At 35.1% G+C, this 12,067-nt stretch overlaps 1 pseudogene; it reads right to left on the reverse strand.

Moving 5' to 3' along the window:
- Positions 1 to 1,284: 1,284 nt before the first annotated feature.
- LOC149230004 (tubulin beta-6 chain pseudogene) lies at positions 1,285 to 2,553 on the reverse strand (annotated as a pseudogene).
- Between the last annotated feature and the right edge of the window lie 9,514 nt (positions 2,554 to 12,067).

Raw genomic sequence — 12,067 nt, forward strand, 5'->3', positions numbered from 1 at the left:
TCATGTTGACAAAATTACATTTTGTAGATGCTAAAAATCATATGCATATGGCCTGTTCCTGTTTTCACAGGATACAAGGCAGATGAAAAAGTAAAAAAATAAAAATAAAAAATTGTCTATTGTTCTTTCCTCCCTTCATTTCCACCTTATGCCAACCTCCATTGTTGGGTGTGTCCATTACAATGGAAATTTGATTTTCAGTGAGAGTGTCTTTGTCAGAATCAGATCCTTTTGATCCATGGGTTCGCTTGATACCTGTTATTTCCATCCCCGTTAGTTGAGATGTTTTATGCTATGTTTGGTTGCTAGAATCTTCCTCCTCCTTTAGTGCGCTCTTCTAGTTCTTTTGATCCTCTCTTTCTGCTTGGAATGTTGTTGTTTCTGTTGTTTCTACTTCTTCCTCCAGAGGGGCTATGAACTGCCATCCTTTTGGTTGTTTCTGCTGCTTTTTATTCCATTTGGGAGTTTGTTTTGCTTTAGGACAGGCGCTGTGGAGGTGTCATGTTTGTAGACATCCACGACATCGGAAAGATGTGCTTTCATAATCTAGTGGTTGTGTCCACTCTGTATTGTTGAAATTCAAGTTTATTCTTTCTGGTAGTCCCTCCCTGAGATCTACCTCCACACATATCCTGGAAAATGTGAATATCCCCCTTGAGATTATGTCTTCATCCGTCTTTAGGAATTTTCCCAAAACGTTCCCTATGGCGATTAATACCTTGTGATGCCAAAAATGTAACGGGAGGCTATGCAACTTGACCCACACTGACATCTTTGATACCACCACTGTGTTGGTGTCGAATTCCGGGAACCATGGGGTCATAAATAGTCGTGCATTACCCTAGAACCATGGGCCTTTATTGAGGATGTATTCTCTTTCTTGTTATGTTCTGAATCTAACTGTAAAAATCCTTTCGGGCATAGATATATCTCATAGTCTAGAGACCAAGCCTCATATATCCATTGGTGCAGAACATCAGATTTTGGCAAAAACCCAATGAATCTGCATATGATTGAATTGGAATAAAGATATGTGTATAGGTTTCTTACCTCCGACATGGCAATGGTGAGTGTAGGGTTCTCAGATTTTTGTTCTACAATGTAAGGTCCTGGGAGCTAAATTGCTACTGCGGTTTTGTCCTGCTCTTTCCCCTTGCCTTTGACTTCTTCCTTGAAAGAGTCTGTGCTTTTTGAGTTGGTTCCGACACTTCCACCCCTCAATCACAGGTTAATTATGATGATTGTATCTGAGTTGATTCCATAATCGTACAGTGTAAGATTGTCCTATAAGCTATGGCCTGAGCATATTAGGTTTTGTTGGTATGCTGGTATACCCAGATGGTTCTGGATCTTGTCTTTTAGCGCCTGGATCTTCCTCCCTTCCCAAATTCTCCAACAAATAGTTTTTCCTTCCAGTGTTTTAATGAAGATTTGTAATAGATCCTCTTCTTTTGAGTGTGCTTTCGCCTGCGGTGTTGCTGCCTTTGTTACCCTTGTGTCTATGTTTATCCTTGTCCCTGGGTTTATCAGATCAAATCGTCCAGTTGCTTCCTCACAGAGCTTTGTCCTGGTACAACAATTAGGTGTCATAAGCTTAAGAGCCCTGAAGCAGATTTTGTAGAGGGCCTCATTGTCCAACACCATGTACTCGTCGGCATTCTTCGCCAACTGATGCATAGAAAGTGTCATATTGTAATACTCCACCACGGTATCAAACACCTTGAGAGATGGGAAAACAGAGAAAGTGTGCCTCATTCTATTAGAGTATTCCTCTTGGATCTTGGAGATCAAGAGGGTTCCTATTCCAGATCTAGTGCCTCCTCCCTGAGAGTGATAAATTTGAAGCCTTTGTAGGCGATCACAGTTCTCAGCTTCCTTCCTGGCGGCATAAAAAATAGGGTCACTGAGCTCGGCCCTCTCAGTGTAATGGCTCTTGGCCCAATTGTTCCCAGCCCCGGACTGGCCAAAGACGAAGTTATTAAGCCTAAAAGCTTGGCCATAAGGCTCGATCCTCACACTATCCATGGTCCCGGGCTCCGGATCCATAAGCATAGCATGGGGAGTAGATCGTCCACAACTCGCCTCATTGTGGTTAACATTTACCCTTTTGAGTTGTAGATCTGCAGTGCCCTGGTATCTCCCAGTGGGATCGATTTCGTGCTCATCACAGATAACTTCCCAGATCTTGGTGTTGATTTGGTTGTTGCATTGACCGCCCTGGACTACCAGCAGAGGGAGGAAATGCCCATTAAGGTTTATAGCACCATCTAAAGCAAAAAATTGGTGAACGATAGGGCGGACCTCTGCCTCCATTATTTCTTGAATCGTGACATCTAGTGCGGATGCTTCGATCAAATCGGCACTAGCATCATTGCAGTTGATGTACAAAACGCCATCAGAGGAAGTGATGAGCCCTCTTGCCAACAGGTAGAAGTAAATGAGGGATTCTGAGAGGTTCTTCTTGAGAAGGTCCACCGCCGAAACAAACTGTTTATCATCGGCGAAGGGCGTGTGGTATACAAGACCCTTCTGAATGTAATGGTAGCAAAGCATGCACAAATCGGAGGGACTGAACTTGCATCACTGGGGCTGTGAGGGACGAGCAGGGATTACTGTTGATATTCGGTCTAGGTGGATGACTGGAATGGTCAATGGAATTTGGGCTTCAACAGACATGGCGAAGGGATTCAAAGGTTTTTTTCATCTGATGGGTTTATTATTCCCTTGGGTTTATAATATCAATTATGGTCAACCATGGTCAATCATGGTGAACCATGACAAACAATGGTTAACCATGTTTTATAAAATCAACCATGTTCAACCATGGTCAATCATGGCTAAGCATGGTGCAACACTGCATTGTGATAAAGATTGTCTCAATATAAAAATCAACCATAGTCAACCATGGTTGAATGTAGGCTTTTGACAAATATTCTCTCAATATGAAAATCAATCGTGGTCAATCATGGTCAAACATCGCATTGTGACAAGGATTGTCTTAATATGAAAATCAACCATGATCAACCATTTTTATTTTAATGTTTATAATATTTATATGAGGGTTTATATACCTTGGGTTTATAATATTAGTCCATTGGGTTTAATATTAATAAACCATGGTTAACTATGGTCAACCATGTTTTATAAAATCAATCAAGGTCAACCATGGTCCAACGTTGCAATGTGACAAATATTGTCTCAATATGGAAATCACCCATGATCATCCATGGTCAACCATGTTTATTTTAGGGTTTATAATATTTATCTTAGGGTTTATATACCTTGGGTTTATAATATTTTTCCCTTGGGTTTAATATTGTTCCCTTAGGTTCATCATCCCTTTGGTTTATGATATCAATCCTTTGGATTTATTAATCTAAGGGTTCATATTCCTAGGGTTTAATATTATTCCATTAGTTCAACCATGATCGACCATGGTCCAGTGTTGCATTTTGACAAAGATTGTCTCAATATTAAAATCAACCATGGTCAACCATGTTTATTTAAGGGTTTATAATATTTATCTTAAGGTTTATATTATTCCCTTGGGTTTATAATATCAATCATGGTCAACATGGACAACCATGGTCAATCATGGTCAACCATGGTCAACCATGTTTTATAAAATCATTCATGGTCAACCATGGTCCAATGTCGCATTGTAACAAAGATTGTCTCAATATAAAAGTCGACTATGGTTAGCCATGGTCCAATGTCACATTGTGACAAATATTGTCTCGATATGAAAATAAATCATAGTGAACCATGGTCCAACATCACATTGTGACAAGGATTCTCTCAATATGAAAATCAACCATGGTCAACCATGTTTATTTTATGGTTTATAATATTTATCTTAGGGTTTGTATACCTTGGGTTTATAATATTTATCCTTTGGGTTTAATATTATTCCTTTGGGTTTATAATATCAATGCCTTAGGTTTCATATTCCTAGGGTTATATATTTTTCCATTAGTTCAATTGTGTTTAAGCATGGTCCAATGTCACATTGTGACAAAGATTGTCTCTATGAAAATCAACCATGGCCAACCATGTTTATTTAAGGGTTTATATACCTTGGGTTTATATTATCCCATATTAATCTAAGGGTTCAACCATGGTCCAATGTTGCATTATGACAAAGATTGTCTCAATATGAAAATCAACCATGGTCAACCATGTTTATTTAAGGGTTTATAATATTTATCTTAGGGTTTATATACCTTGGGTTTATATTTTCCCATATTAATCTAAGGGTTCAACCATGGTCAAGCATGGTCCAATGCTGCATTATGACAAAGATTGTTTCAATATGAAAATCAACCATGGTCAACCATGTTTATTTAAGGGTTTATAATATTTATATTAGGGTTTATATACCTTGGGTTTATATTATTCCCTTGGGTTTAATATTAGTCCCTTGGGTTTGTAATCCCTTTGTTATGAATATAATTTATAGAAAAATAATAAAAAATAATGTAAACAATAATAATCATATTAAGGATTAATTAACTAGTGATTAGTTAATGAAAAGGCATGTCTTTAAAGACATGGCCATTCGTGAAAGGATATATGCCTGGGTATATATACAGGACCTCTGTTCTAATCAAATCATCTCATATCAATTCTTTTATAATATTCAATATACACTTACTTGTCCTACAATGGATGTCTTTGTCTTTGAACTATTTTAAAGCTTACTCTGTTGCATATAAGAACTTTGTTCATTACATCGGTATCAAAGAATTCCTATGAGTATATGAAGTTTATTCATTACATTGGTATCAAATCATTCCTCTGAGTATACAAACTTTGTTCATTACATTGGTATCAAAGTTGTTTGATCCTCTGGTCACTCAACCAATACACAGAGCCAGTCTAATTCGACCTTTGGCCATCAACCTTGCATCAACTTTGTTGTCATGAAATTGGAAGTGTTTCTCTATAGAAGTTTTTTGAGTTTCTCTGTTTTCTGATTTCATCAAAGGCCCTTAGCCATTTTTAAAGAATTAAAAAAAAAAAAACTATATTAGACAAAAAAAGGGTTTAAAAAAATTACATTTAATATATATATATATATATATATATATATAAGTTTAAAAATAATTTATATAAAAAATTAACTGAAACAAAAAAGGTCAAGATTATTTGATCGACTGTCAAGATTAACTAGCCCATGTTTTTTGCTCACAACTACCAAACCGCTGCATTGCCGCAACTGTAGCAGAGAACCACCACCTATGGTAATCGATGCCTATACGAAGCACTTTCTAGGCGTCGATTCCACACGCCTTTACCAACAACTAAATGCCACAACAACCAACTGCCGAATTTTATTGTACTCAACGATTCATTCCCCACCGTATTACTACTACCCATTGTCTATCGATTTGTCCTTCCAGCGAACCGCTTGGTAAAATCGTCATCTTGATTCTGTTGTCTTACATTGCCATCCACAGTTGAGCCACCCAACAAGAGCCTCGTCCCATCCCTGCTCGACTGTACGATACACCAATATTGTGGCTTAGTCATCACACCATCACCAACCACCTGCAGCCTACGGGACACTTCCCTATCCACGCCATTGGAAAACCCTCTACCCTGTGGCTGATCCCTTACCCCATTTGCACAGATCCCCACTGCATTCTGCCGTCGAAGGCCTCCCACTGCTAGTAGCTTCATACAAACGCTACACGACCTGTCAACACAATCACTGTTGCGACCTATAGACCATTCAAATATGAGTCGTAATCTACAAGAAAATTGTGTAGTTAGAGAACAACATTGAAGTGAATGACGCGATGTTAAAGAAGGGCACGACTAGTCCAACAAATTGAAAATAATAATTTATATGCCTTAAATTAAAGTGAATGCTCTAGTTTTTGGAATAGCTCTGATGGTTTTTTTCCTCATGGGGGAATCATTCCTCAGTCTCTGCTATTAGGTTTTGTCTTCAAAATCAAGATCCTTCAACTTCTGATAGCTATTTTTTGTACTATCTGGAACCTTTATATATTCTCAATATAATACAATGAAGCTTTTTCGTTCTGAAAAATTCATAAAAAAAAAGTATGGAGATTCACATAAAGTACTAGCTAGGGAAGGCGATTATATATGTGTGTGTGTGTGTGTGTGTGGAAGTGATATAGCATACTTTATAAAGTAAAATACATCAAGGTGGTATTACAATATGTATTCTAGGCTAATAAGTTGAAGATTTCAAAATTCATTAAGGAATAGTAATTAAAAAAAAAAAAAAAAAAAAAAAAGAGTATACTTTATAACTTTAGAATCCATATAAATTTAAAAAGAAAAGAGTGAAAAAAAGAAGTGAAAAGACACTCATTCTAGGGTGTGTGTGTGTGTGTGTGAGATAGGGTGTATGTGTGTGAGACATTGACGAAGTTATCAACGATAAAAAAATAGAGTAAATCACTCAAGAAAACAAAAAAATATAATGAATTTAAATCCATAAATGAAGGAAGAAAAGATGAGTTTCATAAACAAGTCAATATTTTGGACTCAGAGCTTGTTTTTTAAAACAGAAATTGGGTATCAGTGGATTTAAAAAATTATAATTTATGTTGTCCACCATGTAGGAAATTATTTAGTACAGAATTACGTCAAGATAATGAGCAGATCCAAATGAAAATATTAAAGGAAGAACTCGCAGAACTACAACAAAAGAACAAAGCATTGGAAAACAAATATAAGGATCTTGAAGATCGATTTTACAAAGAATCAATAGAAAGTAACAAAGAAATTTGGCGTTTGAGAGATCATAGTAAAAAATTACTTGAGAAGGTCAAGAAGTCCAAAATTACAAGGAAAAAATTAGAAGAAGAAAAACAATTTTTCGAGAATAAATTCAAAGAGAATCTATCATAGAAAGAAAAAAATGGTTTTAAAAGACCTGAATCAAAGGCTATTAGAACAAATCAAAAGTTTAAAAGATAAAGAGAAGGATACTGAGGACAAAGTCTCAGAAAATGACGAAATTTCACATCTAAGGAATCATAAACAAGCTCTACTTATGCAAATAAAGAAGCTTAAAACTGACAAGAGGTCACTAAATGACAAGTTAGAAAAAATTACTCAAGTAGAAGTATTGAAGTCTCCAACCATAACGGTCCAAGTTGAAGATAAAGGAATAAATATCGATCCATTCAATATCATAACTCAAGAATATGAGAAACCAACAAAAGTTAAAAAATATTTATATGTTGCAGTTCAAACAATGGAAATTCCAAGTGATGATTCAATAGCCAACTCAATAACAACAACACTCGAAGTAAATGAGGAAACTACCACACACATGATAAGGGAAAGTCCAACTAGAAGAACTCCTTATCGACACCTGAATCATAAGAGCAGAAAACTAAGTTAGTCTATGTATTTGAACCATTCAGAATGGAAAAAATAAATTTATGTTCCAAGGAATACTGAAGTTTGCAGAATCCAATCCTATGATAACAATTCATTAAAAATTTCCAATGATAGGAAGATTCCACAAAATATTAATCTAAGATGGTCAAATCCATTCTCAGTTCGACAATATTGTTTATCACTCATAGGATCATATCGTCTTGTATCAATGAAGATGAAACAATTGAGAGAAGAAGATATTTAAAATAGGAAAAGAGATCAAGCCCTTTCATCAGTAAGCTTTGAGGATAAAGCTTTTTGAAGAGGAAGGCAATGTTATGAATATAATTAATAGAAAAATAATAAAAAATAATGTAAACAATAATAATAATATTAATGACTAATTAGCTAGTGATTAGTTAATCAAAATGCATGTCTCTAAATACATGGTCTTTCGTGAAAGGGTACTTGCCTAGGTATATATACAGGACCCTTAGTTGTAATCAAATCATCTCATATCATTTTTTTTATAATATTCAATATGCACTTACTTGTCCTACAATGGATGTCTATGTCTTTGACGTATTTTGGAGCTTACTCCGCTGCGTTTATGAACCTTGTTCATTACATTGGTATCAGAGCATTCCTTAGAGTATATGAACTTTGTTCATTACATTGGTATCAGAGCGTTCCTCTTAGTGTACAAACTTTTTTCGTTACACCCTTGGGATTTTAGTATTAATCCCTTGGGTTTATAATATCAATCATGGTTAACCATGATCAATCATGGTCAACCATGATCAATCATGGTCAACCATGATCAATCATGGTCAACCATGATCAATCATGGTCAACCATAATCATCCATCGTCAATCATGGTCAACCATGTCTTATAAAATCAATCGTGGTTTACCATGGTCAATCATGGTCAACCATGGTCCAACGTTGCATTGTGACAAAAATTGTCTCAATATGAAAATCAACCATGGTCAACCATGATCCAACATCACATTATGACAAATACTGTCTCGATATGAAAATAAATCAGGTCAAACATGGTCAACCATGGTCCAACATTGCATTGTGATAATGATTGTCTCAATATGAAAATCAGCCATGGTAAGTCATGGTCAACCATGTTTGTTCTAGAGTTTATAATATTTATCTTAGGATTTATATACCTTGGTAATATTTATCTCTTGGGTTTAATATTATTCCCTTGGGTTCATAATCCCTTCGGGTTTTAGTATTAATCCCTTGGGTTTATAATATCAATCCCTTGGGTTTATTAATCTAAGGGTTCATATTCCTAGGGTTTAATATTATTCCCCTGGTTCAATCATAGTCGAGCATGGTCCAACGTCGCATTGTGACAAATATTATCTCAATATGAAAATCAATTTCAAAACCCTATAATTCACAAATTCACCAAACATTATACAAATCTCAAAATATCATATTCCAGAGATTTTATTTTGACTAAGGTTTAATTCCAAAACCTTAGAATTCCATTTTCATAATCTCAACAATCATTACATACATAGATATCATATTGTTACATTCCACACTAGACAATGTCACTACTAGGATATAATTGCTAAACCCTATATTTTTCAATTTCAACAATTGTCTAATAGATTTTGGATTGTTATATCACATATACTAGACAATTTTAACTTCACTAAGGTTTATCTATAACACACTATATTTTTAGATATCATAATCCTAGAATCTCAAACAAGGACTTCCATTAAACCCTAAAATTCATGACCATCAATTACTAGGTCAACACACAAAACTAGGAACTCATAATCATTCATAAGCATATCATATGTCCCATAACATTAATAAATATCACCTAGACTAAGCTAGGGTTTCATCAAAAGAACATATCTATACATGATTATATTTCATTATCATGCAAATACATTTCATATCATGTGTTAGTCAAACCCAACTTCTCAAAAATATCAAACAATAGTTAGACACACAATCATTTTGATTACACTAAGGATTGATCATACAAACACACACATATCAAAGAAAACATTTCTAACACAATGTAAGGGTCTTGCTCACACATTCCACCAAACCACAATGAGCTAGGGTTCCAATGTAGAAACACAACAAACCCTACAATACCAAAACTTCAAAGGTTTTGAGACTTTAGACCTTATCACTCAATCCTAACAAGTTAAGATTTCCCGATCATATCAAAATTCAAAATATGGCATCATAAATAAAAACTTCGATTATCATTTCATAATCACCCTAAGTATCTTAGAATTTCAGACATTCACATTAGCATACCCTTCAGTTAGGGTTTCCAGAACCTATCTAGGGTTCTACCAAAATAGTTAAGAGTGGGCGTGGGTAGATTTATCAAGAGATGAATTAGCAAAACAAGAATCACTAAGATTCAATACATATAGTCACAAAAATTTTAGTAATATATCATCAAATGAATAATCCTTTCAATCTCTATATTTAAAGCATACCTTTTATTCTTGACTAACCTTGTCTTGAGAGATCCTCCTTCTTGCAGATGTTTTCCCTAATCAAGACAACAAAGGGAGAAAGGTGATTAGTATTTAATATAATCAAAACTAAATGAATACATGAAACTAAAACTGAAAAGACATGAGATACTTATCTTTTAGAGTTGTTAGGATCTCCCTCCAAATCTTGAGGGAAACCTACAATCTTAAAGCAATACAAAACATGTATTTTCCAAAGATATGCTAGAAACCTATAAGTTCTAAAACATATAAAGAAAGGTATTTAAAGAAAATAAATTAATAGTGTAAGTACCTAATTTCATATTCTTTAGGCTTGAATTTCTTTGAGTCTCCTTCATCAGCAAAGTTGGCTTGATCTCTTCCTCTCTTCTTATTCCTTGGATTCTCAAGAAAATCACTCTTGTAGTGACCTTTCTTATGACATTAATAGCACTCTTATCTTAGACATGTCAATTTTCTTCCTTGGTCCCTTTGATCTCTTTCCTTTGTGATGAGCAACATAGGCATTTGATACTTCTTCATGATTGGCAACCATTGAGATCCTTAATTCTTCTTGACTATATGCAGTCCATAATTCTTTAAAGGTGGGAGCTACCTTCCAACTATTTAGACCTGCAGCAAAATCACCCGAAGAGGGTGGAAATCCTAATATAGCAGTGATCACCAATTCTTTGTCCAAACAAAATATCATGCCTGACTCTAGATATCTTCAAAAAGAAGGTTTCCACAATATCTTCTTTAGTCATTTTCATATTCCTCGGCTTATTCTTCAAACTTTCTACTTGAAAAATGTTTTTAATAGTGAACAACTTCGACAAGGATTCATACATTTCCTGAGGATGATTGATATTAGCTATGAATGGGACAAGATTTCCTTTTATTCCTTCAACCATCAGAGTCATAGCCACCAATTCTAGATCCCTGAATTTCACTTTGTCGGCATCACTGGCTTCTTCTGTAGGCTTCTTTACATTCCTTTTTACCAAATCCAGCATCTTGTTATTTTCAAGGATTAGGTCAATCCTCTTCTTTCGGGATTTGAAGTTAGATGCTCCTTTAAGTTTGTTCTCACCCTTGATCGATTTAGACATCTTCATTGAATATAATAGATTCTTTCCTTGAGATAATGCCTATAAATGGATCTTCCTTTTTCTTCTTTCTTCACCAAAGCTTTGATACCATGTTGGAAAATTAGAAAGGCAATAAATATTTTCTTGATCTTGATAATTACTTGTGATTTTTCTTATTATTATTATTCTTTATATCTTCTTTATTTAGTTCATCAAGCAATTACCAAAAGCAACAACACATAAAATAATGAAGACAAGATGTAGGCACATGCCAGAGAAAAACTCCCTCAAGGGAAAAACCAAGTCAAAGTAATTCTTCCTTTCAATAATATTCTTTGATACTCTTCACCCTAGACGAAGACCAAACCTTCCCTCCACACCAAGTCAGCCTCCAAAAGATTTACCTCTTCCTAGCAACTTCGACTATGCCACAACTTGCAGCAACTACCAACTTCCGACATTAGTCCAAATTGGAATACTTCGATCTCCCAATCCAGAATATGAAACAGAGAGAGACCACCACCAAAATTTCAATTTTCTTTGACTCAGACTCACCCAAACTCACAGTCATTTTGGCTTCCCAGAAACACACTTTCCAGCTACCCACTTCACACTTCTGCCCAACAACAATATTTTCACACTTCTCCCCAGTAGAGAGAATTCTAACTTGATGAGCAGTGATGCTCCAAATGAATTTGATGTACTTCCTTTTTTACTATTCTTTTCGTGTCGAATAGGGTCTTAGGCTGACATGATGCGGAGGTTCCATAATTCATACTTGACTCAATACTAAACCCTTTTACATGCTTCAAAAGCCCAAGAAGGGTCTCTTTAAAAGTACAATAATTCTGTGGACTCAGAGTAAATCCTAGAAGTCCTCAATGGGGACATTTACCTAAAACATGGTGATCCGAGCATGAAACCCATGCTTTAATAAGTCACAATAATAATAATAAAATTCTTTTCTTTATTCTTTTGCAAGTATATTACATAATGACTCAAGTAAATTATTGAAGACCGAACATAGTTATATTTTCAACACTCCATCTTAACTAGGGACATATTCATAATGTACACTAGAATATCTCAAACTATATGAACCATGAAGAACT

The sequence above is a fragment of the Pinus tabuliformis genome, chromosome J (assembly GCF_031772625.1).
Source record: "Pinus tabuliformis cultivar Carrire ecotype Pingquan chromosome J, CPIR1, whole genome shotgun sequence".
Classification (NCBI taxonomy): Eukaryota; Viridiplantae; Streptophyta; class Pinopsida; order Pinales; family Pinaceae; genus Pinus; species Pinus tabuliformis.